Below are 13,489 nucleotides of genomic sequence, written 5' to 3'. Positions count from 1 at the left end.
CGTGCAGCCAGCTGCAGAATACTCTGCATTATGATTTTTTCCTCCGCGGATGCCGTGTTTCCCACGCCACCTGCTTCTCCGCAGGCCTGCTTTCCGCTATTCTTCAAGCGCAGGGCTAACTTCGCCCTCCAGGTGCCTTTCCTGGCGTCTTCACGTCCCAACGATCTTGCTTCGATACGAAGTATCACGTCGGGGTCACCAAAATGTTGCTCTTTCCACGCGAGACATGGAACCTGACACAGCAATGTGATGTTCACAGAGTTCGCTTTATTGCCGGAGCGGGCTGGCTCTATAGCAAAGCTGCCCTGTCCACGCGCCTTACAACAACGCTCCTTTAGTTTCTTCTGTCTCTGGCTTCACCTCTCAGCCAGGCTGGCGACAGCCCCATCCCCCCGGGGCGGGGGGGCTCTGCCACTACAGAAAAGCAAAGATTGGTGAGAAGAAATGAGGCAAAAAGACAAGGGATTATAATTACCCACAGGAGGGAAAACCCTGCTTATAGATCTTATGGAAAATAGCCCAGGAATTAAATGTCACCTCATGCTGGATATGTGGGGGGTCTCAAATGACTGATACATCGGATGAACCTCTTGTAAGCTAGTGTCGCGGGTAAATTCATCAAATACCTCTATTGCTCCCACTTGGTACCCAGGTCCACCTAATGGATATTGGTCTCGAAATGGTAGCCTGGTGGAAGAAAACAGGGTTCATGATAGCATGTGCATTTCTGGGTTTACTGTTTGTGCCGTGTATGATCCTGTGCTTTATTCGGTTAATACATCCAGTAGTCCAAGGCATGCAAATCTCAGGCATGCCCTATAGATCCTAAAAAGGCAACTTTGTCAGGAAGCAAAAATTCAATGGGCTCAGGCCTTGCCAATAGTGGTGTTGTGTATTAGAATTAAACCTAGGAGCGGAATGTCAGTAAGTCCATACGAAATTCTGTATGGCAAGCCATATGAAGCACCGGATCCAGATCCAAGTGTACATGTCAAAGGTAATCAGGATTTCTACAATTATGTGTTGCCTCTCGGCAGGACACTGAATCAACTCAGATCCGCACTAGTGTGGAATCGCCCACTAGCACTTGAGAATCCGGTACATGATACAGAGCATGGAGACACGGTGTATACAAGAGCTTGGAATAAAGGAACTTTAAAAGAACGTTGGGACGGACCCTATCAAGTACTCTTAACCACATTAACCACAATTAAGGTTGCTGGAATAGACTCCTGGATACACTACACCATTCAACACAAGAACCGAGAGGTTTTTGACACCTGCTTTCTTGTCGGTGTCCTACTGAGCACTAGCACAAAGCCAAGAGTGTTGCTCAGCAGCACCAACCACGTCTGCCAGGAATTAGTCTTCAACATGAACCAGGGGCAGCAGAAGGCAATCACCAGCACCACAGACAGCAAAGGAGAAGTCTGCAAGATCCCGTAAGGCTGGAATAGACTGTTGGCATCTGCTCTCCACGGCAAAACCGGAGGAGAGCGTAGAGGGAAAAGAAATGAAAGTCATTGACCGTGAAAAATGCGTGGCGAAACACAGGAGGTTCTGACACAAAAAGACCCTCCCGGGAGCAAGCCATGACTTCTGGATCCAGCATCTCTGGCCCGGGATGAAGGCTTGCCCATTGCCGTGCGGCCACTTGGGGTGCAAAACTGGGGTTTGAGAGGGGCTGTTGCCCCCCAGTGTCTTGCTCTGCCTGGAGATGTCTCTGCAGAGGTCCCTGGACAGGACGCCTCTTCCTCAGTCAGCGCTGGCAAAAGCCATCTGGGGACACGCTCCGTCCTCTGGAACTCTTCCTGGTGTGACTCGCAGCTCACGTGTGACAGCGCTGCTCCAAACTTGGCCATCTCCAAGGACCAGCTTTCTTTGGGATGTGGGGTTCACTCTCAGAGGAATCATGGCAGCCCTGCTTTCTGTGCTGGGGTCTCCCTTTCAGCGATGGAGCAGCTTCAGTTCTCTGTGCAAAAGGATCTTGCAATGGCTGTGTAGATAGCAGCAGCGTTTCTGAAGCATCAGAGGAGATGTCAGAGCCATCAGGCTGAGGGACGGGAATGCCAGCAAAAGATGGCCCGTGTTTCAAAAGGGAGGCAGCCGTGCCAGCTGGAGAACCTCTCTCGCAGCTCCATTCCCAGCAAAGAGCTGTCTCTAGAGCAGTTCGTGCTGCTTACAGGCAAGATCAGCCTTTGCATTTGAACCACCTTCTTGCAGAGGTGACAGGAAACATACTCTGGTTTATGTCGTTCTAGCTGCAAAGGCCAGGACAGTGTTCATGAGGGAGCAAGCGATGAGCACATTTCCTGGTCGGCAGCCGCTGGCTCGTGCCAACGGTCAAGAGAGGCAGAAGAAATCCCTTCAGAACAGCTCCCTCTCAAAAGACATCCTTCTGCTTGATGAACCGCAGGGAAAGGCGTCCTAAACCAGGCACTTTGACCTTGTTTTCAGCCCAGGTTCCCAGTGCTGGTGCACTCGTGAGCCAGTCGCTGCACATCTGCCACCAAGGGGAATCGCCTCCGAGGCCAACTGTGCCGTGGGGAAAGGAAAGGGTGAAACGTCGGGAGAGTTTGATTTAGTGCACAACACGAATAAAGCCATTCTCTCTGCAATTAAAACTGAGGGTGTTTAATTCAGTGAAATGAGATTTCATTCCCCATGACCTGTGCGATTGTCTTTTGAATCTGGGCACGGGCTGCAGTGACCTGCCACAACAATTGAGGTGTCACCAGCTGCATTGTGGGTGGTAAAGTGGGAAAGGCAGGAGGGAGCCTCAGCATCTCCCATCCCGTGGATGACTTCATCACAAAGGACCAGGGCGGCGCCCGCTGGCTCCTGGGGCGGCTGTTGCCGGGCAACAGAGACACTATATTGTCCCCTGTCACCTGTGCCCCTCGCCCATTTGGTCACTGGCCGTGGTGGGATCACTTGCCGTGGTGGGATCACTGTGGTGGTGGACTCATTTTGGCAGTTGGATCGCTTTTGGTGGTGGGATCACTACTGGTGGTTGCATCACTTTTGGTGGTTTGATCGCTTTTGGTGGTTGCATCACTTCTGGTGGTGGGATCACTTTTGGTGGTGGAATCGCTTTTGGTGGTTGAACCGCTTTTGGTGGTTTGATCACTTTCGGCACTTGGATCGCTTTGGTGACTGGATCGCTTTCATCACTCGGATTGCTTTCGGCACTTGGATCTGTTTTGGTGACTGATCGCTTTCTGTGGCAAGAAGGAGCAGGAGAAAGGCTGCTGGCTGCCCATCCCTCCAAGATCACCTCCGGACAGAAAAGCTCCCGTCTTCCCACATCAGGCTCCGTGTTTTCCGGCAGAGCAGCAGCGATGGCCACACTCGGTCTGCTGGAGATGCTGAACGCCGCCATCGGGACACCCAGTTTGGGGGTTGTTGACTTCGTGGCGCTTCACAAGTTGCTCGAGGCCATCATCGGGCAGCTGGGCCAGCAGCAGCTGTCTGTCCTGGAGCCAGGGCAGAGCCCGGCCCCCGGCCTGGCAAAGGACCAGGACAGCAAGGACCAGCCTGGCCAGGAGAAGGAGGAGGACGGAGCCCTGGGCACAGGGCAGCAGCTCTGGAAACCAGAGGAGCAGCTGGAGGGGACCGGGAGCAACTCCGAGGTCTCCTCCATGGCCAAGGAGCTGATGCCAACAACAACCGAAGAGGAGGAGAGAGCCGTCTCCAAGGTAGATGCTCTTGCTGGTCCCTGGGTGCTCCCCCACGAGACGCCCCCTCCTCCGGGCTCCACGCTGCCGTCGTGCCGCCCTCAGCCCAAGGGCTGGGTTAAGCCCGAGCTCCCGCAGCAGAGCACAGCGGGGCCCAGGTCCCCAGGGACCCTCCCCTGGGCTCACCCCCCACCCGCTCTCCCAGAAAAGGGCTTCGCTCCAGCACCTGTGGGAGGAGATCAACAAGTTTAAGGAGGCGCAGTGCGGCCTGGCAGAGGACGTGCGGGCCATGCAGAAGGCGCACTCTGGCATGGCAGAGGACATGCGGGAGATGCAGGAGGCCATGCAGAAGGCGCATTCTGGAATGGCACAGGACATGCGGGAGATGCAAGAGGCCATGCAGAAGGCGCATTCTGGAATGGCCCAGGACATCCAGGAGATGAAGGAGGCGCATGTCGGCCTGGCAGAGGACATGCATGCCCTGCAGGAGGCGCATTCCGGCCTGGCCGAGGACATCCAGGAGATCCAGGAGACGCTTGGCCTGGTGAGCATCCCCTGGTGCCCCGGGAGGGAGCTGGGCCCTCGTCCCTCCCCGCTCCTGCTGCCCTGTCACACTGTGCCCGTGCCCCACGGCCATCGGTGTCAGCAGCGTGAAGGGCAGCAGGAGGGAAGAGTGGGAAGGGTGTCCCAGGAGTTGCTAAGGCACTTTTGAACTAGAGAGCACTCAAAACAGATCCAGGGGAGGGGAGGAGGGGAGATAAAGCTCTGCCCGTGCAATTCAGCCACGGCCCCCAGGCACAGCCCTGCCCAGCGTCCCTCTGTCTCCTGCCCCAGTTCATTTGGGGATACTCTTTAAATCCCGCTCCCACATCTGAACGGGTGTCCCTCTCCTCACCCAGCTCCAGGGGAAGCCCCAGGACGCTGCCGGGCTGCGCAGGGACAGGAGGCGGCTGCGTCCCCCGCTCCCTCGGGGACACCAGCCCTCCTGCCTCGGGGCACAGCCTGTGGGGTGGGGTGCTGGGCAGTGATGCTGCGGGTCCCATCCCTGGGTGTCCCATCCCCCCAGCTCCATGGCTGGGCTGACCCCGTGATCCCTTTGCATTTGGGCTCTCATGTTCAACACGAGTTTGGCCCTGTGAGATGGTGGTTTGGGGACAGGGACTGGGGACATGGCGGGGGGTTCTGGGGTCTGTCCTCACGGCTGCCCAGCTGCCAGTAAACCTGCTGCCCTTTGCCTCTTCTTCCCAGGAGGGCGGTGGGGGCCAGTCTGCCCCTGCTGAGCCCACCCAGGTGGCCATGGACAGCCAGGCGAGGAAGAGCTCAGCACTGGGGCCGAAAGGACGTGGGACACGGCCTGGGATGGAGACCGGCAAGGGGACTGAAGGGTCTGGCTCCCCGGGGATGCGAGCAGGGACACAGCGGGAACCAGCAACCCCTGTGAAGTTGTCAGGCGCTCCCTCTGATCACACGAGGTCTATTGGTGCCGGCGCCACCACCCCGGGGATGCAGGCAGGATCCTGGGGCACCCAGGCCAGCACCTCGGGGCTGGAACCAGGATCACGGGGCACCCAGGCCAGGACCTGCCTGGGGACACAGCCAGGGGCCCCTGATGCCCAGGCCAGCACCTCGGGGATGCAGCCAGGATCCCCTGGGACCCACACCAGCACCCCTGGGGTGCAGCCTGGGTCCTCCAGCTCCCAAGCCACCATCCCAGGGGATGCCCAAGAGCCGGCCAAGCCCTGGGGCTCCACCAGCACCTCCAGCTACGAGTCGGAGATGCGGGAGGTTCTCTCCCAGGTTGGGCAGCTCGGCCACCTCTGCACTGGTCTGAAAGAGCAGGTGGAGCAGCTTAAATCTACCAAAGCAGAACATGCGGATCTTGAGAACTTGCGCCGGCTCTTCCCGAAGGGAGGTGAGAGCACGGGAGGACTGGCGGGGGTTGTTTGGCGTGGGGTCACCCTGGGTCAGGGGCTCGTCATGCTCAGAGACCCCCTCACCGACAGCACATCCCCTTGCACCATGTCCCTCTAGGCCGGGAGAGCATCACCAGTATCTTGGCCGACCTCAGGTGCCAGGTGTCCTTCCTACAAGACATGGCCAGGGCCCTGCACGGGGAGGAGGAGAAGGTGAGCCGGCAGCAGTCCCCGAGGGGCTGCGGGGATGCCAGTTTGGGCAGGGAGGGGGCAGCCGAAGGGTCCCCGTGCCGGAATGACACAGGGGGCTGTGCCCTCACCGCCCCCACTGCCGTTCCCAGATCAGCAAGGTGGAGGATGCTCCCAGAAAGACGAGGGGGGCTGGAGCCGGCAGAAAAGCAGCCGGCAGCGGCCAGATGACCCGACAGCCACGGTAAAAGGATGGGAGAGGGTTTCCTACCCCGCAGGGCTGCGAGGGATCCTGGGTTCTGGGAGCATCCCAGTTTGGGGGCCAAGGGACACCCCCACGAAGGCTAAGCCTGCCCCTGCCCCCATCTCGCTGGCCAGGCCCAAGGGACAGAAGGTCAAGGCAGAGCGGAAGGAGCTGGGGAAGCAGCCGGAGCCGACCCAGGCCGAGCTGGAGCAGTTTGCGGCCAAGTACGTGAATAAGTTGGTGATGGAGACAGCGCAGCAGCTGCAGGCAGAGGTGAGGCCCGGGGGCAGCGCTCCCAGCCCCCGCTGGCTCGGGGGGAGTCCTGGCGGGGTCCCGGCCACGTCCCCTGGCTGGATGGGGCCATGGAGCCTCCACGGCACCTGGGCTTGTGGGCGGCATCCAGCCCGGCTCAGAGCTGATTCCTCCTCCCCTGCCACCAGGTGGACGAGCCGAGGGCGACGGTGCAGAGCGGGGGATACGAGCACGCAGGGTGCCACTTCTGCAGCCCGGACACCAGGGTGCTGCTGGGGAAGCTCCTCCAGCGCTGCGAGAAGCTCGAGGAGCAGGTGGAGTCCCTGGCCCAGAAGGCGGGCGGCAAGGTGGACAGTTATCCAAAGTGGAGGAGACAGGTAAGGAGATGCGGTGTAGGGGGCTTGAGCTGCCAGGACCCCCCAGGCATTTCTGCTTTGCTCTAACGTGGGGGAGCCCCTCGCTGCCCCCCTAATTGGCTTGTCGGAATCAGCAGCACGGAAGGGAATTAAAGCATTGGAGCAAATGTCCTGCTTGCACTGAGGGCCCGTGGCCATCAGCCAAAATACCCTGGGTCTGCCCCCGTGGGGCAGCCACCCCCTTGCTCAGCACCGCCTTGTCCTCTTAGTCCCTGCAGCAGGACGAGCAGCTCAAGTGCCTCCAGACCAGCATCGTGCAGCTCCAGAAAGGCTACGAGAAGTTCAGCTCGGACCTTGCAAACCTGCAGCAGGATCGCCAGCAGGAGCAGAATGACGTCAAGGTGGGTGGCTGTAATGCGCAGGCAGAGCCCAGGCTGGGACCCCAAGGGGTCTGTCCCCCTGCCACCCTGCTCGCAGCCCTGCACAGCTTCCCCATGCCTTTCCTGGAGGTTTCTGATGGGGTGGGGAGGCAGGGGGTGCTCGGCTGGCCGGGGGCAGCTCCGACCCTGCCGTGGCATCATGGGCTGCTGTCTGCCTTGGAAGGCTCTGTCCCAGGCCCTGGGGAGGCTGGAGAAGAAGCAAGCAGACAAGGAGGAGCTGCTGGTGCTGGGAATCGATGAGGTACGGGCTCAAGGGGCCCCGGTGCCAGTCAAGGGTGTCCCGGGCAGGGTGACAAACACCCCTTGTCCCTTGGGTGCTGGCTGGCAGAACCAGCCAGGGGGAGGGAGGATTTCTAGCCCAGCTGCAGGTCCCTTGCCAGGTCCCTCTGTGACCCCGAGTCCCTTCGGCTGGTGGGACCAACGCCACGGGGGTGATGGGGTGAAACGACCACGTAGCCACTTCCCCTATCCTGTTGTCTCTGCATCCTGTCCCCACCGCTCTCCTGCCTTTCCCTGTTGCTAGAAAGCAGACAAAGCCGCCCTGGCTGACAAAGTCAGTCGCAGCCAGCTTGAGGCGTGCGTGGAGCGGCTGACCAAGATGATGGAGGAGGTGACGAGCCGGGTGACGGGCCAGGAGAACGGCTGGCTCCAGTTCCAGAAAGAGCTGCAGAGACAGATGGACTGCAAGGTGAGGGCTCGTCCCCTCCACGCAGCACTGGCACCTTGGGGCCTGGCAGCCTAAGGCAGCATTCTTGCGAGGGTCCCCCCTCCTGGCTGTGCCCCCGGGGACCGCCATGTCCCATCCTGGGGTAGCTGGCTGAGGGTGTCACCCGTCCACAGCTGGACCGCCGGGAGCTGGGGGCGTTCCGGAAGCAGCAGGAGGAGCGGTGGAAGAGCCTCAGTGGGCAGCTCCAGGAGCAGGCGCTGCAGGCAGAGCGTGACAATGCCGCTGGGATTAGGAAGTGAGTGCGATGGGGACACTGGCGGCTTTGGCAGTGCTGGCCCTGTTCCTGCTGGCTGTCCCGGCTCGTGCCGGTGTGGTACCTGGCGTGGGAGCCATGTGGGCAGCGCCCCTGGGGATGCTGAGCAAGTGGCTGTGCCTTGTGCTCCTGCCAGCTGCAGCTTCGCAGCGATAGAGGCGGCACAATGAGGGGCACGTGTGGGAGGAGCCCTCCTCAACCAGTCTTGGGGGGTGGGTGCAGAGGCTTTTTGTGGCTGGTGTGCAGGTGGGGCTGTGCCCCCCAGGAGCTCCCCAGCCCTTTTCTCCCCCCTCCAGGCAGCTGCTGCCTGGTTTCCATTGCCTGTCCTGTGACCGGCCCCTCAACATGCTGGCGCCTGGACCGTGAGTAACTGCCCCCCGAACAGGGAGCACCCCCCGACCCCTCCCTGGCGTCGAGTGACACATGGGGTGCCACCTGCCGGGCACTGAGCACCCCCATGTCCTGTCCCACAGGGAGCGGACGGGCGAGTGCAGATACCCCACTGTTCCGCGGAGCTGCGGGGGCCCACACACCGTCACGCCCCCGCGCTTCCAGCCCCAACCGCCCAGCACCCCACGGCCGTCCCCATCCAGCGCCCGCCGCCCCAACAAGGTAGGGATGACAGAGGTGGGGAGGGGGATGCTGAGCCTGCGGGGGGATCTGTGCCTCAGTTTCCCCAGGGAGAGCTGGCTGGGGGAGGGTTGCTGGGGGATGCGGAACGGGGCCCCGTGTTTGGGTCACACGCTCTCCCCTTCCCAGAAGGACGCGATGCAGCTGTCGGGCCAGGACGGCACTGATGGGAAGCGGCAGGACGAGCAGCTCTCCATGATGGGGGGCTCTCAGCTGCCCACAACACCAACGGCCACCCCAGAGACCTCGACCTCGAGGAGCCAGAAAAGTATGGCCCTGTCAGGGCACCGGGGGGCAGAGGACACCCCGCTGTCTGGGGGGACGGGTCTGTGCCCACAGCTGGGCAGGGTTGGACGGGGGTCTGGGCTCTGGGCTGGGCTGTGGGGGCAGCACTGGCTGCTGGGGCAGCCGGTCCCTGTGGTGGAGCTGGAGGGAGCTGGGGGGACATGTGGGGTGGTGCTGGGCAGTGTGGGACAACAGCCTGTGTGCTTCAGGGTGGGGGCAGGACCCTGTTGGTGGGTGTCTGTGGCTGACCCTGCCCCTCGCCCCCAGGCACCGCCTCCCCGCTGCTGTTAGCCGTGCTGAAGCGCCGACCAGCCTCATCTCCCGGACGCCTCACCCAGGCACCGCAGCTGCTGCCGCCCATCCAGCCCCCCCGCAGCGAAACAACCCCCTGACAGCCGGGCAGGACGGGGGTCCCGGCCCCGGTCCCACCGCCCCGGGCGCTGAGCAGGCAGCGGCTGCAATAAATGGCGATGGGCAACCAAGCGCCGGTGTGGTCTGAGTGGGGGTCCCTGGGGCAGGATGGCAGAAAGCCCCCTGTGTTTGCTTTTCCAGGAGAAAAATAAGTGCTAAAAAGGCGCTTTGGGGTGCCCAGGTGGATCCAGTGGTATCCAGGGTCCCCAGAGGGAGCACGGGGAGCAAACCAGTGGGCACCAGGGCAGAGCCAGCAGAGGCCCATCCTGCACCCCGGCTGGGGCTGAGGTGTCCATGGGCTTCAGAAGCACCCCCTGGCACTAACTGGGGGGACGGGGTGAGGGGGGAGCCAGGGGGCTGTGCAAGAAGCCGGGCTGGCTGTCGGCAGCCGGAGGAGGGGAGCGCTTTGCTCTGGGTCGGGGGATCCAGAACTGGGGGGACGCAGCAGCTTCGTGCCCCGCCCCGGGGTGCCCACAGCCGCCGTGTCGCAGCGCTTTGCAGTGGCAGGAAAGCACCGGGCAGCTCGAGTTGATGGGCGCTCAGTTTCCCCAGCCAGGCGATGCCGGCGGTGCCAGCCCAGCCACCCAAGGCCCTACAAGAGACAAGGGCTGTTCATACAGCCAAGCAAAAGTGTGGCCCGTGGGCAGGGGAGCTGCCAGCCCTGCCTGCCCTGCCTGCACAGGCAGGAGGAAAGCCCCTGAGCAAACCTCCTGCATCCCAAAACCGGGGATGCTCAGCCCAGCAGAGCTGGCACTCTGCACTCTCCAACTGAAGCGGAGCAGCTGAGACCGGGGAGTGGACCAGACATGTCCCTGATGGAGCCACGTGCCAGGGGGTTCCCACCAGCCCCCCAAGGGCAGTGTGTCACGGAGAGTCCTCGCAGCTTCATTTAAGGGACAACAGAGTCCAAAACAACTTTCATTAAACCGGCGAGGAACAGGGTTTTAGCACTCCAAAGTGACTTAAATAAAGGTTCGGATATCAGCTGAGGAAAATTATTTGAGGGGCAGCAACTGATACAACCAATCAGGCGGTGCACAGCGTGCACACACGGGGCTTCACTCAAAACAAATGCCGGAGCTGGCCCTGAGTCCCGGAGAAGTACACACTTGCCTAACACGGTGCGGGATTATTTTAAAGAGAGCAAGATAAACCCAGATAAAGCACCTTCTTAACAGTCAGAGGTCCGTTGTGAGCAGCAGAGGGTCGGTCGCGTCCGATGTGCTCCCCAAGAATACCTCGGTGCTAGCTGGAGCAGGATCAAGACGCCATCCGCCTCAGCAATGCTCGCGAGGTCCCATCTGGGTCGCCAAAATGTTAGCATTCAGGACACAGAACCACGGGCGTAGTTATATGCGGTGCTTTATTTCAGCGCTAGGAAACCAGGGGCTCGCACCCAAAGCTGGTTCCGACCACTGATTCAAACTTCACCATTCTATACAATTTGGTTACATACATATTCATTGAAGTTACAACGTGTATATTGCATATTCATTAGGTTACACAATTATTTCACAATATCAGTTGCAACACCTTGGAACTACTCTAAGCATGCGCAGTGTCCTCTGGTGGTCGTTCAGGGGGTCTTCAGGATGAAGTAAGTAGTCTTCATCACTAGTGTACTTTTCACCTTTCCTCACAGCACATGCGCACTTCCTATAAAATGATACAAATTCTTGGATGATAGCAAATGTACCTTCTCAGCACTTTCAAGATAAGATAAGAACTTACTGAGAACTAACAGGACTAATTTTCAGTTCTCTACAATATGAGCTCGTATACAACTTGCAGAGCTTTTACGATAAGGTAGGAATCCTGGATATGGTCTACAGAATCAGAAACACAGCCCAGCCCACAAAACTCAATTCAACTCTAACAGCGGCGAGGCAAGCGGAGTCTCCATCCCAGGGAGGGGGCTCTCCTGGCGCAGTGGCTGAGCTCGTACTCCGAGAGACCCCCACACAAAATGGGGCCGGGTCTCGACGAGCGTCCCGTTTTTATCTGATCAGATCTGACTGTAGGCACTCTAGAAGCTTCTCTGCACCCCCCACACTGGCTGCGGGTGCCCCTGAAGCCTTACCCTGGCCGCTGGCGCCCAGCGGCTCGGCACTCCCCTCTCCCAATGGCCCAGGAGCCAGGGTGCTCCGGGCCAAACAAAAGAAGCTGTTAGCCTCAAGTAGCAGAGAAAAGGGGGAGATGTGCCATCCGAAAGGAGGGAGGGGGGTTTGCATTCTGCCACACAGTGCTGGGGTGCTGCCTGCCCTGCCAAGCTCTGCCCCTCCACCCAAAGCCCTGCCAGCTCCCCCTCCCCGAGGCTGCCCCCTCCTTGTCCCCTCTCCTCCTTCCCCCCAGCCCCTCAGGGCTTCCCCAGCTGCTGACAGGGTTCCCCAGAGCATTCTGCCCCCATCTCCCCATGGAGCTCCCCAAAAGGCAGAGCTTGGGCTCCCCAAGGACCTGTCTCCAAGCCTGGGCTGGCAGCAGCTGCTCAGAGCCAACAAAGAAAGCACAAACCAGCACGTCAGGGCAGGGCTCAGAGCTCCAGCACCCCCGGGACCCCCCAGAGCCAAGACCCCTCTGGCCACCACCTCGCCTGTCCCAGCCCCGCTCTCCTGGCAGCAGAGGGAGCAAGGCCACCCCCGATGGCCTTCAAACAACATGAGCCACGCACTCGCTTCTGATTTTTAACATCTTGTTTAGACAGGTTAAATAAAATTAAAATCAGGTGGCAGTTCATGGCAGATGCAGAAAACCACCTGAAGGGAGGAAATTCAAAGCAAAGGCTGCAAGTTTGGGGTGTTTTCTTCTGTTTGGTCGGGTTTGTTTGCCTCTCTGTGCCCAAGGAACCTGCGTGTTTGGGAGCAGAGGGCATGGAAATCCTGTGCGCAGTGCTGCAAGAGCTGGGGACTTTGCTACAGGGAAATTAAAGGCAATGAGCTCCCCCAGCAGCGCCAGAAACCCTGACCAGGGCAGGTCCAGCCCCTCAGCAGCTCCTCTGAGCGCTTTGCAAAGTTTCATGGCAGCAGCAGTTTAATTGCAGCAGCAAGTCCCTGGGGAAATGTCACCCCACAGGCGTGTGTCCCTGAGCACAGGGGGCTGCCACGCCAGGATCAAAGTGCTGTCCTGTCCTTGTCCCTAAAATGGATGCAGGTCTGCAGCACACTGGCCTGTGCCCTGCAGGGATGTGACATGCACTCAGCCACAGGGCCTGAGGCCACGGGGTTGGGCTCCCATGGCACCATCCCCTGGTGGCGCCATCCCCCGGTGGCACCATCCCCCGGTGGCACCATCCCCTGGTGGCACCATCCCCCGGTGGCACCATCCCCTGGTGGCACCATCCCCTGGTGGCACCGTCCCCTGGTGGCACCGTCCCCTGGTGGCGCCACCAAGACCAGCACGGCGCTCACTCTTGGGCTCCGTGAGGGTGGCCGGGACAGTGAGTTCGCCCACCCAAGGGAGGTCAGAGCTCAGCTGAAGGCAGGAGGTGGGTGACGGCAGTGGGGCTGGAGGGACAGCGGGGCTGGGGGCATTTGGCAGGGCAGAGCAAGGCCCATGGGGAGGACGTGGCACAGGAGAGGGTGCTGGGAGCTGGGGGTGCTGGGAGCAGCAGGGGGTCCCAGTGAGTGTGGGGGGCACAGGGTGCAGGTGGGATGTGCGGGGCAGGGGGTGCGGTGGGTGCTGGAGGTGCCGGTGGGTGCGGGAGATGCCGGTGGGTGCGGGAGATGCCAGTGGGTGCTGGAGATGCCGGTGGGTGTGAGAGATGCCGGTGGGTGCGGGAGGTGCCGGTGGGTGCTGGAGGTGCCGGTGGGTGTGGAAGATGCCGGTGGGTGCGGGAGGTGCCGGTGGGTGCGGGAGGTGCCGGTGGGTGCGGGAGATGCCGGTGGGTGCTGGAGGTGCCGGTGGGTGCTGGAGATGCCGCTGAGGCACTGCACCACCGCGTTCATGCAGCAGGTGTTCCCGTGGTTCCGCAGCCCCTGCGCGCTCATGGCCCCGGGCGGGCGCTGGGCACCCCCCGCCGCCGGTGCCGGTGCCGCTGCGGGGCCGGAGGGGCCGGCCGGGCGGTTTTGTGCGCGGCCGGCTCCTCCCCCGGCCGGGCTGGGGCTGCGAGCAGGGAG

This window comes from Columba livia (genome assembly GCF_036013475.1).
Source record: "Columba livia isolate bColLiv1 breed racing homer chromosome W unlocalized genomic scaffold, bColLiv1.pat.W.v2 SUPER_W_unloc_6, whole genome shotgun sequence".
Classification (NCBI taxonomy): Eukaryota; Metazoa; Chordata; class Aves; order Columbiformes; family Columbidae; genus Columba; species Columba livia.
This window is presented reverse-complemented; position numbering follows the sequence as displayed.